This window comes from Octopus sinensis, linkage group LG4, assembly GCF_006345805.1.
Source record: "Octopus sinensis linkage group LG4, ASM634580v1, whole genome shotgun sequence".
Lineage (NCBI taxonomy): Eukaryota > Metazoa > Mollusca > Cephalopoda > Octopoda > Octopodidae > Octopus > Octopus sinensis.
In genome coordinates, this window is record NC_043000.1 from 29,224,470 (window position 1) to 29,236,940 (window position 12,471).

The 12,471-nt window shown below is 36.7% G+C and overlaps 2 long non-coding RNA genes across 2 annotated transcripts in view; one reads left to right on the top strand and one right to left on the bottom strand.

The window, feature by feature from the left end:
- The window catches only part of LOC118762911, a 23,259-nt gene extending 20,453 nt beyond the window's left edge, over positions 1–2,806 (bottom strand). The window contains exon 1 of the long non-coding RNA XR_004998663.1: positions 2,686–2,806. This is a non-coding gene — a long non-coding RNA (uncharacterized LOC118762911). The remainder of the gene's footprint in view (positions 1–2,685) is intronic.
- LOC118762913 overlaps positions 1–2,818 on the top strand; it is a 17,684-nt gene extending 14,866 nt beyond the window's left edge. The window contains exon 3 of the long non-coding RNA XR_004998665.1: positions 2,683–2,818. This is a non-coding gene — a long non-coding RNA (uncharacterized LOC118762913). The remainder of the gene's footprint in view (positions 1–2,682) is intronic.
- The last annotated feature ends 9,653 nt before the right edge of the window (positions 2,819–12,471 follow it).

The window sequence follows — 12,471 nt, forward strand, 5'->3', positions numbered from 1 at the left end:
AGACGTGAAAGGGTCAAATTACTGTAGAATAATATTGCAGAAACAACATGCGATCATTTAGTTGGTTACTCAGTCCACTAGAAATAGAAATCAAAATACTCAGGAGTAACGTCCTTTCGTTTTTAAAAAGGATGCGTTGGATAATGTAATTCTAGACAAATCAGCAACAACAAAAACCACAACAGTAGCAACAACAGCAACAACAACAAATAATGATAATAATAATAATAATAATAATAATAATAATAATAAATAATAATAATAATAATAATGATAATAATGGATGGAAGCACTCCGTCGGTTACGACGACGAGGGTTCCGGTTGATCCGATCAACGGAACAGCCTGCTCGTTAAATTAACGTGTAAGTGGCTGAGCATTCCACAGACACGTGTACTCTTAACGTAGTTCTCGGGGATATTCAGCGTGACACAGAGAGTGACAAGGCCGGCCCTTTGAAATACAGGTACAACAGAAACAGGAAGTAAGAGTGAGAGAAAGTTGTGGTGAAAGAGTACAGCAGGGATCACCACCATCCCTGCCGGAGCCTCATGGAGCTTTAGGTGTTTTCGCTCAATAAACACTCACAACGCCCGGTCTGGGAATCGAAACCGCGATCCTACGACCGCGAGTCCGCTGCCCTAACCACTGGGCCATTGCGCCTCCAATGATAATAATAATAATAATAATAATAATATAATAATAATAATAATAATAATAATAATAATAATAATAATAATAATAATAATAGTAATAATAATAGCCCTAAACCACTATATGTTATGGCGACTCGACCAGGTAGCGAAAGTGCTACATTGGAAACTGTACCAAAAGTGGGCCTAGCGAGAGGCAAGACGTGTTATGACCACAAACCGCTGAGAGTGACAGAATCGTTGACTAGCAAAATCCTCAAGAATTTCCCAATTGAAACAGATCAGGTGCTAGAGCTTAACAGACCTGACCTAGTGGTGGTGGACAAGGTGCCCTACATATGCTATATAGTTGATGTTGCATGCCCCTTTGACCCACAAGTAGTCAAGAAGGAAGATGAAAAGATAGATAGATAGATACAACCCTATTAAGTAAGAAATAGCCCGGCTACGGAAACTGAAGAAGGTGAAGATAGTGCCAATTATTGTTGGGTCCTTGGGAACAGTATCAAAAGGCATCAAGAGGAATATAAAAGAGTGCCCAGTAGAACTGTTACAAAACGTTTCCCTCCTTGGCATGGCCAGAATAATCAGGAAAGTATTAGATAGCTGAAAAGAACAGATAGCTGAAAAGAACAGATAGCATGGTATCATAGGCTGAAAGTAGCAACCCCGCTACGTATGCAAGACTTGTGATAAAAAGAAATAATAATAATAATAATAATAATAATAATAATAATAATAATAATAATAATAATAATAATAATACCCAGTGTCACTTTGATGGCATGAACTGCTCTCTCACTCAATAATAATAATAATAATAAGTGCAGAATTTGTGGACAAAATGGTGAAACCGTATGGCATATTACCAGTCAATATACGCCACTAGCTCAGAAGAAATATAGGAGACGCCACGACAACATAGCCAGGCTTGTCCATTGGGCACTTTGCAACAAGTATGGACTTGACAGAGTAAAAAATTGGAACGACCATAAACCCGAAAGCATCATCGAAAATAATAATGGAAAGATCCAGTGGGATTTTATGATTCAGTACGACCAAGAGATAGAGAATAGGAAACCAGATATAGTCTTAATTGAGAAAGAAAGCAAACTATGCTGGATCATAGATGGAGCATGCCCAGCTGACAACAAGGTATGCGATAAGGAAGAAAGGAAAGTCGAGAGATATGACAGGTTAGCTTGGGAGGTTAAGCAGTTGTGGTCGATGAAAAAGGTAGCAGTAGTACCAATATTTGTCGGAGCCCTGGGAACAGTGAGTAAAAATCTTGAGAAGTACGTGGAACAAATAAGGGCTGCAATAAGGGTGGTACACTTTCAGAAAACAGCACTGCTTGGAATCGCTCGAATACTCCAGAAGGTGCTCGAAAAATAAGAGGTGTTACATTAGTTCACTGGTTGTGAACCGCTGACACTGTAGTACATCTCCAACGTTAGAAGCTGTGCAAAGAAAATAATAATAATGGTAATAATAATAATAATAATAATAATAATAATAATAATGATAATAATAATAATAATAATAATAATAATAATAATAATAATAATAATAATAATAATAATAGTGATTTGAAATTTTGGCACAAGTCCAGCAATTTCGGGGATGGGGGTTAGTCAATTACATCGATTATATCGATCTTCATTGCTCAACTGGTACTTAGTCCTTCGACGGAATTTAAACATAGAACGTCTAGTCGGACGAATTACCACTAAGCGCTTCGTCCGGCGTGCTGTTCTAATGATGATGGCGTCGATGACGAAGGTTTTTTTCTTTTTACCACAAGGGTAGAGATGAGGGGGAAATAATTATGATGGTTTAAAATTTTGGTACAAGGCCAGCAGTTTTGGAAGAAGGGCGAAGTCGATTAAATCGACCTCCAGTACCCATCTGGTACTTTTTTTATCGACCCCGAAACAATGAAAGGCAAAGTGGACCTCGGCGGTATTTGAACTCAGAACGTAAGGCGTGCTAACGATTCTGCGAGCTTGTCGTCTTAGATGGGAACATAGTACAGTGATACCTCGCAGTATGAGTTTAATTCATTCTATGACCGAGCTCGTCTTACGATTTACTCGTTTTACAAATCAATTTTCCTCATTGAAATTAACTAAAATATAATTAATCCGTTCCAACCCCGCCAAAACCACTCAAAATTAATTTTTTATGGGTTTTAAAATAGAAAAAGTGTAGTTACAAGTAAAATGACAATTACGAAAATAGAGAATGCTAAAGAAATATGTAAACTGGTTTTATTAACTGAATTACATTAAAGAGGGAATGATTTGTGTGCTCGTACTGGGGATTTCTGCTCGTACTTCGAGATACAATTTCGTACGAGTCTCGGCTCGTACAGCAAATGACTCGTACATTGGGACACTCGTACTGCGAGGTTCTGCTGTAATAATACAAATAAAGAAAGCTTTCGTTGATATTTCTCTTCGTCAGGGATGACCTTCAGCTGGTCAACATTTGCAACAATAGCAAGAAAAACAACAACAACAACAACAGGCGGAACGAAAATTAAAGTTGTTGCTGGTTAACCTGTAATTTAACGACTAACACACGTTTACATTAAACTATAAAAACCAACAAACAAACGAAAACCAAAAATTGCAATTACACAAATATTTATTGATACAAGAGAGAATAAATTTATGAATGTGTAATAAAAAAAAACTGTTAGACCCGCAGGACATCTCATTGCTGTACACCGTCTCTCATATCACTCTTTATTGTATTAGCACGTTTCACTTTGTTTAAAAATGTGTAAACATTGTGATGCGGCAATATTTTTCCTTTTTAGTATTTACATTTAAAACACTATAAAAAGTAAATGAATGCTAACAAGACATTTTTCCATTTTTATTTTATCGTCTTTCTTTTATCTTTCGTGGTTTACTCTTTACTCTCTTTTACTCTTTTACTTGTTTCAGTCATTTGACTGCGGCCATGCTGGAGCACCGCCTTCAATCGAGCAACTCGACCCCGGGACTTATTCTTTTGTAAGCCCAGTACTTATTCTATCGGTCTCTTTTGCCGAACCGCTAAGTAACGGGGACATAAACATACCAGCATCGGTTGTCAAGCAATGCTAGGGGGACAAACACAGACACACACACACATACACATATATATATATATATATATACATATATACGACGGGCTTCTTTCAGTTTCCGTCTACCAAATCCACTCACAAGGCTTTGGTCGGCCCGAGGCTACAGTAGAAGACACTTGCCCAGGGTGCCACGCAGTGGGACTGAACCTGGAACCATGTGGTTGGTAAACAAGCTACTTACCACACAGCCACTCCTGCGCCTATGCTTGTTAACTTTTATTTGCTTCAGTCATTAGACTGCGGTCATCCTGGAGCACCGCCTGGAGGAATCTTTCGGTCGAATGAATCGACACGAGTATTTATTTCGTTTTTCCAAAGCCTGGTGCTCAGTCTATCGATATCTTCCACCGAACTGCTAAGTTACGGGGACGTAAACACACCAACGCTGGTTGTCAAGCGGTAGTGGGAGACAACACAGACACACACATATACACACATATATACATGCATATATGTATGTATGTATGTATGTATGTATATTATAGTGGGCCATAGCAATAGGTAATTTTTCGAAAGTTACAATTTTGATGGTCCCACCTCCTAATTCTATATATATATATATATATATATATATATATATAGTGAGAATTTATAAAAAAAGAAAAGACGAAGACGGGTGTGTAAACAACAAACTGATGTATTAGTTTAACGCTAGGGAAGGGTGAAAGTCTTTTACATTTCGAGCCTACACTCTTCGACAGAAACGAACACAGAAATATACAGGGAGAGAAAATAGAATATATATATATATATATATATATATATAATATATATATATATTATATATATTATATATATATATATATATATATATATATACATAAATATATATATATATATATACATACATATATATATATATATATACACGACGGGCTTCTTTCAGTTCTATATATCATATCCATACGCAAGGCTTTGGTCGGTCCGAGGCTAAAGTAGAAGACACTTGCCCAAGATACCACACAGTGGGACTCAGCCCATAACTATATGTTTGAGAAGCAAACTTCTTACAACACTGCCACACCTGTGCCGATTTTCTGATTATTTTATATCGTTACCAATTAACAATTTTACGTACAGAGAAGGAAAGTGGGAAGATGTCTGATTAGTCTGCAGTCTTTCAAGAAGGCCACCAATTAGTATTGCAGGAAAATTGACCCTTCTTCCAGACTTGCAGGAAGACCATAATACCCCATAGTCTTGTAGGGATATCTCCCATTACTTTATAGTCTTGCAGAAAGATTGCCAATAACTTCAACATAGCTGGAAGGTCACATTACTTCAGTCTCATAGCAAGATTTGCAGAATGATTTTCTATGACTATAATTTTCTAGAAAACTCTTCCATCTACGGTCAATAAAGTACTTGCCAACCCCTCCCCTCAAATTTGCCGGCCTTTTGCCTTCGTCAGAAACCATTTCACACTTTATATACGTATCTAAATATGATTAACTTAATGCTCTACTTCGTGGAGGCACATGGCCTAGTGGTTAGAGTAGCGGATTCTCGGTCGAGGGATCGCGGGTTCGAATCTCAGACCGGGTGATGTGTGTGCTTATGAGCGGAACACCTAAATTCCACGCGGCTCCGGCAGAAGGTAATGGCGAACTTCTGCTGACTCTTTGGCCCAACTTTCTCTGACTCTTTCCTCCTGCATTTTGCAGCTCACCTGCGACAGACCGGCGTCCCGTCCAGGTGGGGAACCTATACGCCAAGGAAACCGGGAAACCGGCCCTTATGAGCCAGGCATGGCTCGAGAAGGAACAAACAACAATGTTCTACTTCAGTGAATCACAATCTTTTCTTAATTCATGGTAAACTGGAGATTAATCAACAAATTTACTAGCGCACTTCATTTGAAAAAAAAATATTACGGTTTCACTTTGCAAAAGATTACAAAACTATCTTTTTGCTATCTTTTAAGCTTAAAATTTTTTGGAGAAAAAACCTCAAAAATTAAATAAAAAAAACAAAAACAAGAAAACTATTGCTTACTTCGTTTTATTTAATTCTAATTTATGAATGACACGATCTTCAAGGCAACAAAACATATGCATGGACATTCAAAAGCATTAAATCCATCGTTCTAAAACGTTTTTGCCCATGGATCTCCTTAATTCTTAGTTTATTCTATTGGACTCTTATAGTTATTCGATGTTTAAAAAAATTTGCATTATATTCCAATGATTAAATATTATTAGGTATTATATCAAAAAAATTGTCAAGATATTTTGCGTATCGTAGAAATATAACCAATTTTTTTTTTGTGCATGAATTTTAACGACAAAATCTTATATGAATCCTGTTTGAGAACCAAACCCCCAACACATTGTTTAAGAACTGCTGTTCTAATCAATTACTGCTAATTACCGTAACGGAAGGCACCATGCTCCAAAATATGAGTTTTACAAAATACAAGTCTCTCGGCAAAAATATATAATAAATCTATGTCGTTGATTTGAAAAAAAAAACAACCCAAAATAAAATACACTAATGGTATAGCCGTAGATAAGGCTGCGAGCTGGCAGAAACGCTAGCACGCCGGTCGAAATGCGTAGCCGTATTTCGTCTGCCGTTACGTTCTGAGTTCAAATTCCGCCGTCTTTCATCCTTTCGGGGTCGATAAATTATATACCAGTTACGCACTGGGGTCGATGTAATTGACTTAATCCGTGTGTCTGTCCTTGTTTGTCCCCTCTGTGTTTAGCCCCTTGTGGGTAGTAAAGAAATAAGTATTTCGTCTACCGTTACGTTTTGAGTTCAAGTTCCGCCGAGGTCGACTTTGCCTTTCCTCCTTTCGGGGTCGATAAATTAAATACCAGTAACGCACTGGGGTCGATATAATCGACTTAATCCATTTGCCTGTCCTTGTTTGTCCTCTTTGTGTTTAGCCCATTGTGGGTAGTAATGACATAAGTATAAACGTAGATTGTATATGATCGAATTTCGACTTCATACTTTATTCCAGTACTCTGTCACAGAATTGTATTTCCACGCACAAAAACATACATTATCTCCCTACAAGAACTGCTTTAAAATAGCTTTCAGTTAGTGTATAATAAAATATACTGAATTAGTTTTTTTCTTTCCAAAAAATATACCTGTGTAAAAAGGGGTGCGTCTAATGTCAGTGTGCGTCTTATACGCCGACAAATACAATATATATTGGTGATTATCTAAAATAGGAGTTATCTCCCATGAATTTAGATGAAAAAATTAATTATTATCAATGATAAAAAAATTACTAATTACTGCATGTCTTAATGTAGTAGCAACGTGAATGATTTAGCCATTAAACGTTTCTTCTCTATCTAGCTGTTTAATTATTACTTGGGTGGCGTCCATGAAGAATAAAATCGTTCAGTCTATGGAATGTTTCGTAAAAGTGTTTCATGATTTTTGTCTATATAGTATCGGACAAAAATTCACTTTATTCTACCTTTCAGAAACACGATTTATCCTACGCACACAAAATATATACGTAAATGTACAAATATATTATAAATGTACAATATCTGATAACAATGGAAGGGGGATTCCTTTTTTTGCGTATTTATCAGAAATAATCTCCCATTTAAACGATGGTTATGATTAAATGTATGGATAAATTTTATTTACACGATATTAGATAGATGTAAAAGGGTTTTTGTATATAAATGGAAGTAAGTTCTATATATATATATATATATATATATCATTATATTTATACGCATACACACACACACACACATACACACACACACATATATATATATGTGTGTGTGTCTATATATATGTGTGTGTATATATATATACACACACATACATATATGTATACACACTCACTCACACATACACGTATTATGTCATTAAATGCATAAATAGATAAATCTTATCTATGCCCTCTCTTTCCACACACACACACACACGGTATCAATTAGATGTACGAGTATTTTAAGGTAGTTTAAAGTATTTTCAGAAATAGGGGTTTCCCCCCCTATACCCTTGACAGAAACCCCCGCACACACACGCATACACACACACACACACACACACACACACACATTAATACACACGAATATAATTTTGAAAGGTTGAGAGAACATTTTAAACAAAATGTAAAGCTTGTAAAGGAATCAATAACGAAAAAAGTGATCTATACGTGCGAATGTGAAAGAAGCGAGATGAAAGAGGATTTTTAACTTCGATTTCGTGAAAAAGAAAAGTCTTCTTAATAATGGTGCAGTGAATATCAGCAGTGTTGTTATTCTCTTCTATTTAAACACCGCAATCTTAACAACATTTCGATGCTCTCAACAGTAAAATGGCTATACAAGATAATAATACATTTTCAATTCTTTCTTCAATACAGATTTTTCTTCGATAAGATTTCGGTTGTGCCTTCTTTTTAGCTTCATATAAGCATATCTAAGCACGCAAGTTGTTTAGAACTGTAATTAGATTTTTTAAAATAAAATAGAATAAGAAGATAAAATGCTCCTTGTTGAAATCCTTCATATAATTTAAACCCCTTTTATCTATTGTTATGTCACGTCGGAATTTGACAACAACAGCCAGTGTCCATTAGGAAGACTAGTTAAGACACACAATGTCACTATGCTCATATTAAAATCGGCATTGAAATTTTACAAATTACAATACATACATACGTACAAATATATGTATATATATATATATATATATATATATATATATTATATATATATATATATATATATATATATATATATATATATGTATATACACACATCACCACCACACATATATACATATAGATAGATATATGCATATATGCATGTATATATATATGTGTGTATAGGTTTACGCACATGCACACAGGTATATATGTATAATAAGAGATGTGAGCATGTGGTTTAAGAAGTACGTTTAACCTCCACGTTGTAGGTTTTGAGTTCGATCACAATGCACAGCAGGGGTTAGGCAGAGTTGTTTGCAAACAAACTGTGCCATAACCTCTTCCATATATGCATACATATATACATAACATACATACATGATGATGTAGCTAGGACACTGTATAACGAGATCCGTCGAAAGGATAACTCCGCGGATAAAGAAATAAGAACCCATAGTATGGTAGAAGACATAGCCATTCATAATAAAGATGAATACTTGTGGAATGTCCCAGTGAAAACCTCAATAAAATGATTTGGGATAGAGAAGAGAAACTGTCCAGCGGATGTTAACATAAAGCTGAAGATCAGTGAAAAAGAGAATACTTTTGCTGAACTATTGAGAAATCTGCAGTTACTCTATCCAGATTACAAGTTCAGGTTTATACTTGTAATTATTGGGGCCCTGAGATATGTAACACACTACCTAAATACCAATCTTGAGAAATTGGGCTTCTTAGGACCAAAAAGGAGAAAGCTAATTCGAAGACTACAGATCCAAGCCATCACTGGAACTGTAAATGTCTGTAAAAATTTCCAGAAGTTTATCGTTTGTATATATCTGAGCATGTCTAGATATGCAAGTATATGCATAAGAAGACACACATAAAGCAAAACATACAAGTCTGCACATATACATGCATACATACATACATACATACATACATACATACATACATACCCTGTTGTTGGTGTTGAAATTCCAGTGATGGTGCCTTGGATCTAGAATAGAAACCGGTTCTTTCTCTATTGGCAAGAAATCTTGAAATAAAACTGAACAATGACGCACACACACACACACACACACACACACACACACACACACACACACACACACACAATTTTGGATAGATGTATGTATATGTATGTATATGTCTCATCTATTTTCTAATTATCATAAATATTCAACTGAGGAGGGAGCCGGTTTCCAACAAAGAGACAAGGCTCCATCTTTGGGACATTTTTGGGTAGTTAGCACAGATAAATTCACATTTGGAACTTGAGAAAAGTCTTGCATATTTTTACTGTTCCAATCACAGATTGCACTTGTGATGTACGTATTAGCCAGTCAATTTCTCTTTCTGAAAATCCCATTTTTTTTCAGATTCTCATTTAAGCATTTACTAACAAAACCTAGTGCTCCAATTATTATTGGTATGAATATGAATTCATAGTCTGGATATAGGAGCTGGAGGTTTCGAGGAACTTGTCTATAGATATCCTCTTTTCCTTTGATTTTCAAAGCGATATTTGTATCTACAGGACAGCTAATCTCTATGATGGTACATACCTTTGCCCCTCTGTCCTAAACAACAATATCCGGCTTGTTAGTCTTACATTTAGCAGAAGTTTTGATGGGAATATTTCACAAGTATTCCTTGAGTAGGTATTTATGAATGCATTCCATAGCAGAGGGATTTTCTAAGTTTATTTCAAGACAGTCTTTTCTGTGGATGACATTGTAAATTATTTTAGCAACATCATGTCGCATAGGGAGGTAGTGCATTTTAGGACAGCTGCTAATCACATGCGTGATATCTTCCACAGAGACATGACATAGCTTACACATGCAGTTGCACCTTGGGATTACAAGAGTGTCACTGTCTCTCTTGTTCAGAAGCTACTTTGTGGCAATCGCCTGATTTTGTATGTATGTATGTATGTATGTATATGTATGTATGTATGTATGTATGTATGTATGTATGTATGTATGTATGTATGTACATACATACAAATGGATGGACATCCCAATGTCACATATAATTTACAAAAACACAGAATTATTGATGAGAACTGTAGAGATGAGGAGAATCACTCTCTTACGTAGTTTCAATTTAATTGTAACAAATGCACTTAAATGACATTGTTCACAGCCATAGACAAGGTAGAAACGCCATAGCATTTCATGCACTTCCCTCTGTAACTTTGTAGTTTTAAGGTCAACCGTCTGTGTGAGAAATCAATAATTTTCTCGCCTTTAGTTGAAAATATCGCACACGCGCTCCCGCACGATTATAAAGCAATACGTAAACGAACACAAACAGACGACGAGTGTATCTGCAATAGGATCCTCGCAGACTATTTCAGATCTCATTATCGGTTAATGGACGGAAATATTAAAATTAATATAATCATAAGAAAATGTTGGGTTAGTAAACCATAGAGTTAAGAAACCTTGAACTTCGACCGGTTATTATTAAAGGATCTCGAAGCAAAGTTATCAATGGATTTCAAAGAACTGTATCACCAATAAACGCCCATATCCATAATAAGAATTAAAGCAAGTATCACGGCCCTTTTGATGAGCGTTGAACTCATGACCCTTATAAAGTACCACGCCCAGTCAATCCGAAAGATTAGGAATAATAATAAAGAAAACCATTATTCTCCTTACACTGAAAGTAATGGAATTTCCATACTTCCGCCACAGCTACTTTCTATGTTGTCTTCTTACGTTGCTTTATTGCCTTTTAGAAGTCTGAGTTCCTTGAATAACCGAATTCGCAAACCGTTTTCGATTTCCGTGAAGGTGTGTGGCCTGGTGGTTAGAGCTCGGTGTGTTCTTGAGCAAAACACTTCATTTCTCGTTGATCCAGTTCATTTAGTTGTAAACGAGTAACCTTGAGATGGACTGGTATTCTTTTCAAGAAGAGGGTTGTGATTTTGCTCAGTTATACGTCATGGGAGCCGGGCAACTGATCTTATGAATCTTAGACAGGCGCAGGAGTGGCTGTGTAGTAAGTAGTTTGCTTACCAACCACATGGTTCCGAGTTCATTCCCATTGTGTTAGGGTAGAAGCCATACCACCAAAAGTGAATGTAGCCTTGCTGGTAGCTGCCATACTGCTAGGCATGGAAGAAAAGGTGGTGGTCCTGCAGGCCAGTAGAACACCCTACAGAAACTGACAAGGGCAGAGTTTGGACATGGTGGTACAGATTAACCCAGAAGATATTGAAAGTATGGTCGCAGACGTGACGCTGAAAGTTAGAGTAGAAGGGAGGATTCAGCGGTGCTATAAATGTGGCCTTTCAGGCAACATTAGAGCGGATTGTACTCCACCACATGTGAAGACTAAAGAAAGGCAAGGGAATGAGAAAAGGGTTAGAGCTCTACTTCCTATGGAGGCTGAGGAAAAGCATGTGAAGGAGAGTGAAGCGGTACCACAGACAAAGACCAGTACCAGCGTCGAGGAAGAGGAAGTAAACACCAGCTGGGAAACGGCGGGAAAAACAGAGAAGGAAGAGGAGAAAGAGGACACACGTGGTAAAGGACGACCCAAACCCACATCCACCCGGCTCCCACCCACATCCATTCTACCCAACCACCCCTACAGACACCAGCCCTCTCCATACCCCGCTTGACATGAACACTAGCACAAACACACAGGAGCTCCAAATCTCCTCACCCGGGCCCTGGATAAAATTGTTATATAACAGGAATAAAGAAGAACTTTGCAACGAGTTAAAGACATGGGAAAAAGCAATAGAAGTAGACATCGATAGAATAAAAGCAATAGAAGATATCGATAGAATAATTACCATGCTAAAACAAAAACTAAAAAAAAAAGGGAGAAAAAAGTACTGTGGTTGATTTGTTCTACGAAAAAGTTCTCCCAGATAGTGCCCCAGCATGGCCGCAGTCTATTGATTGGTAAAAGATAAAAGATCCATTTAACATTTGTAGAACAAATATTTTCGAGTGGTTCGCGGAAACTTTTCAATGTTTGCAAAAATTATTTCCAGCATTTCACTAAATCAACATTTTA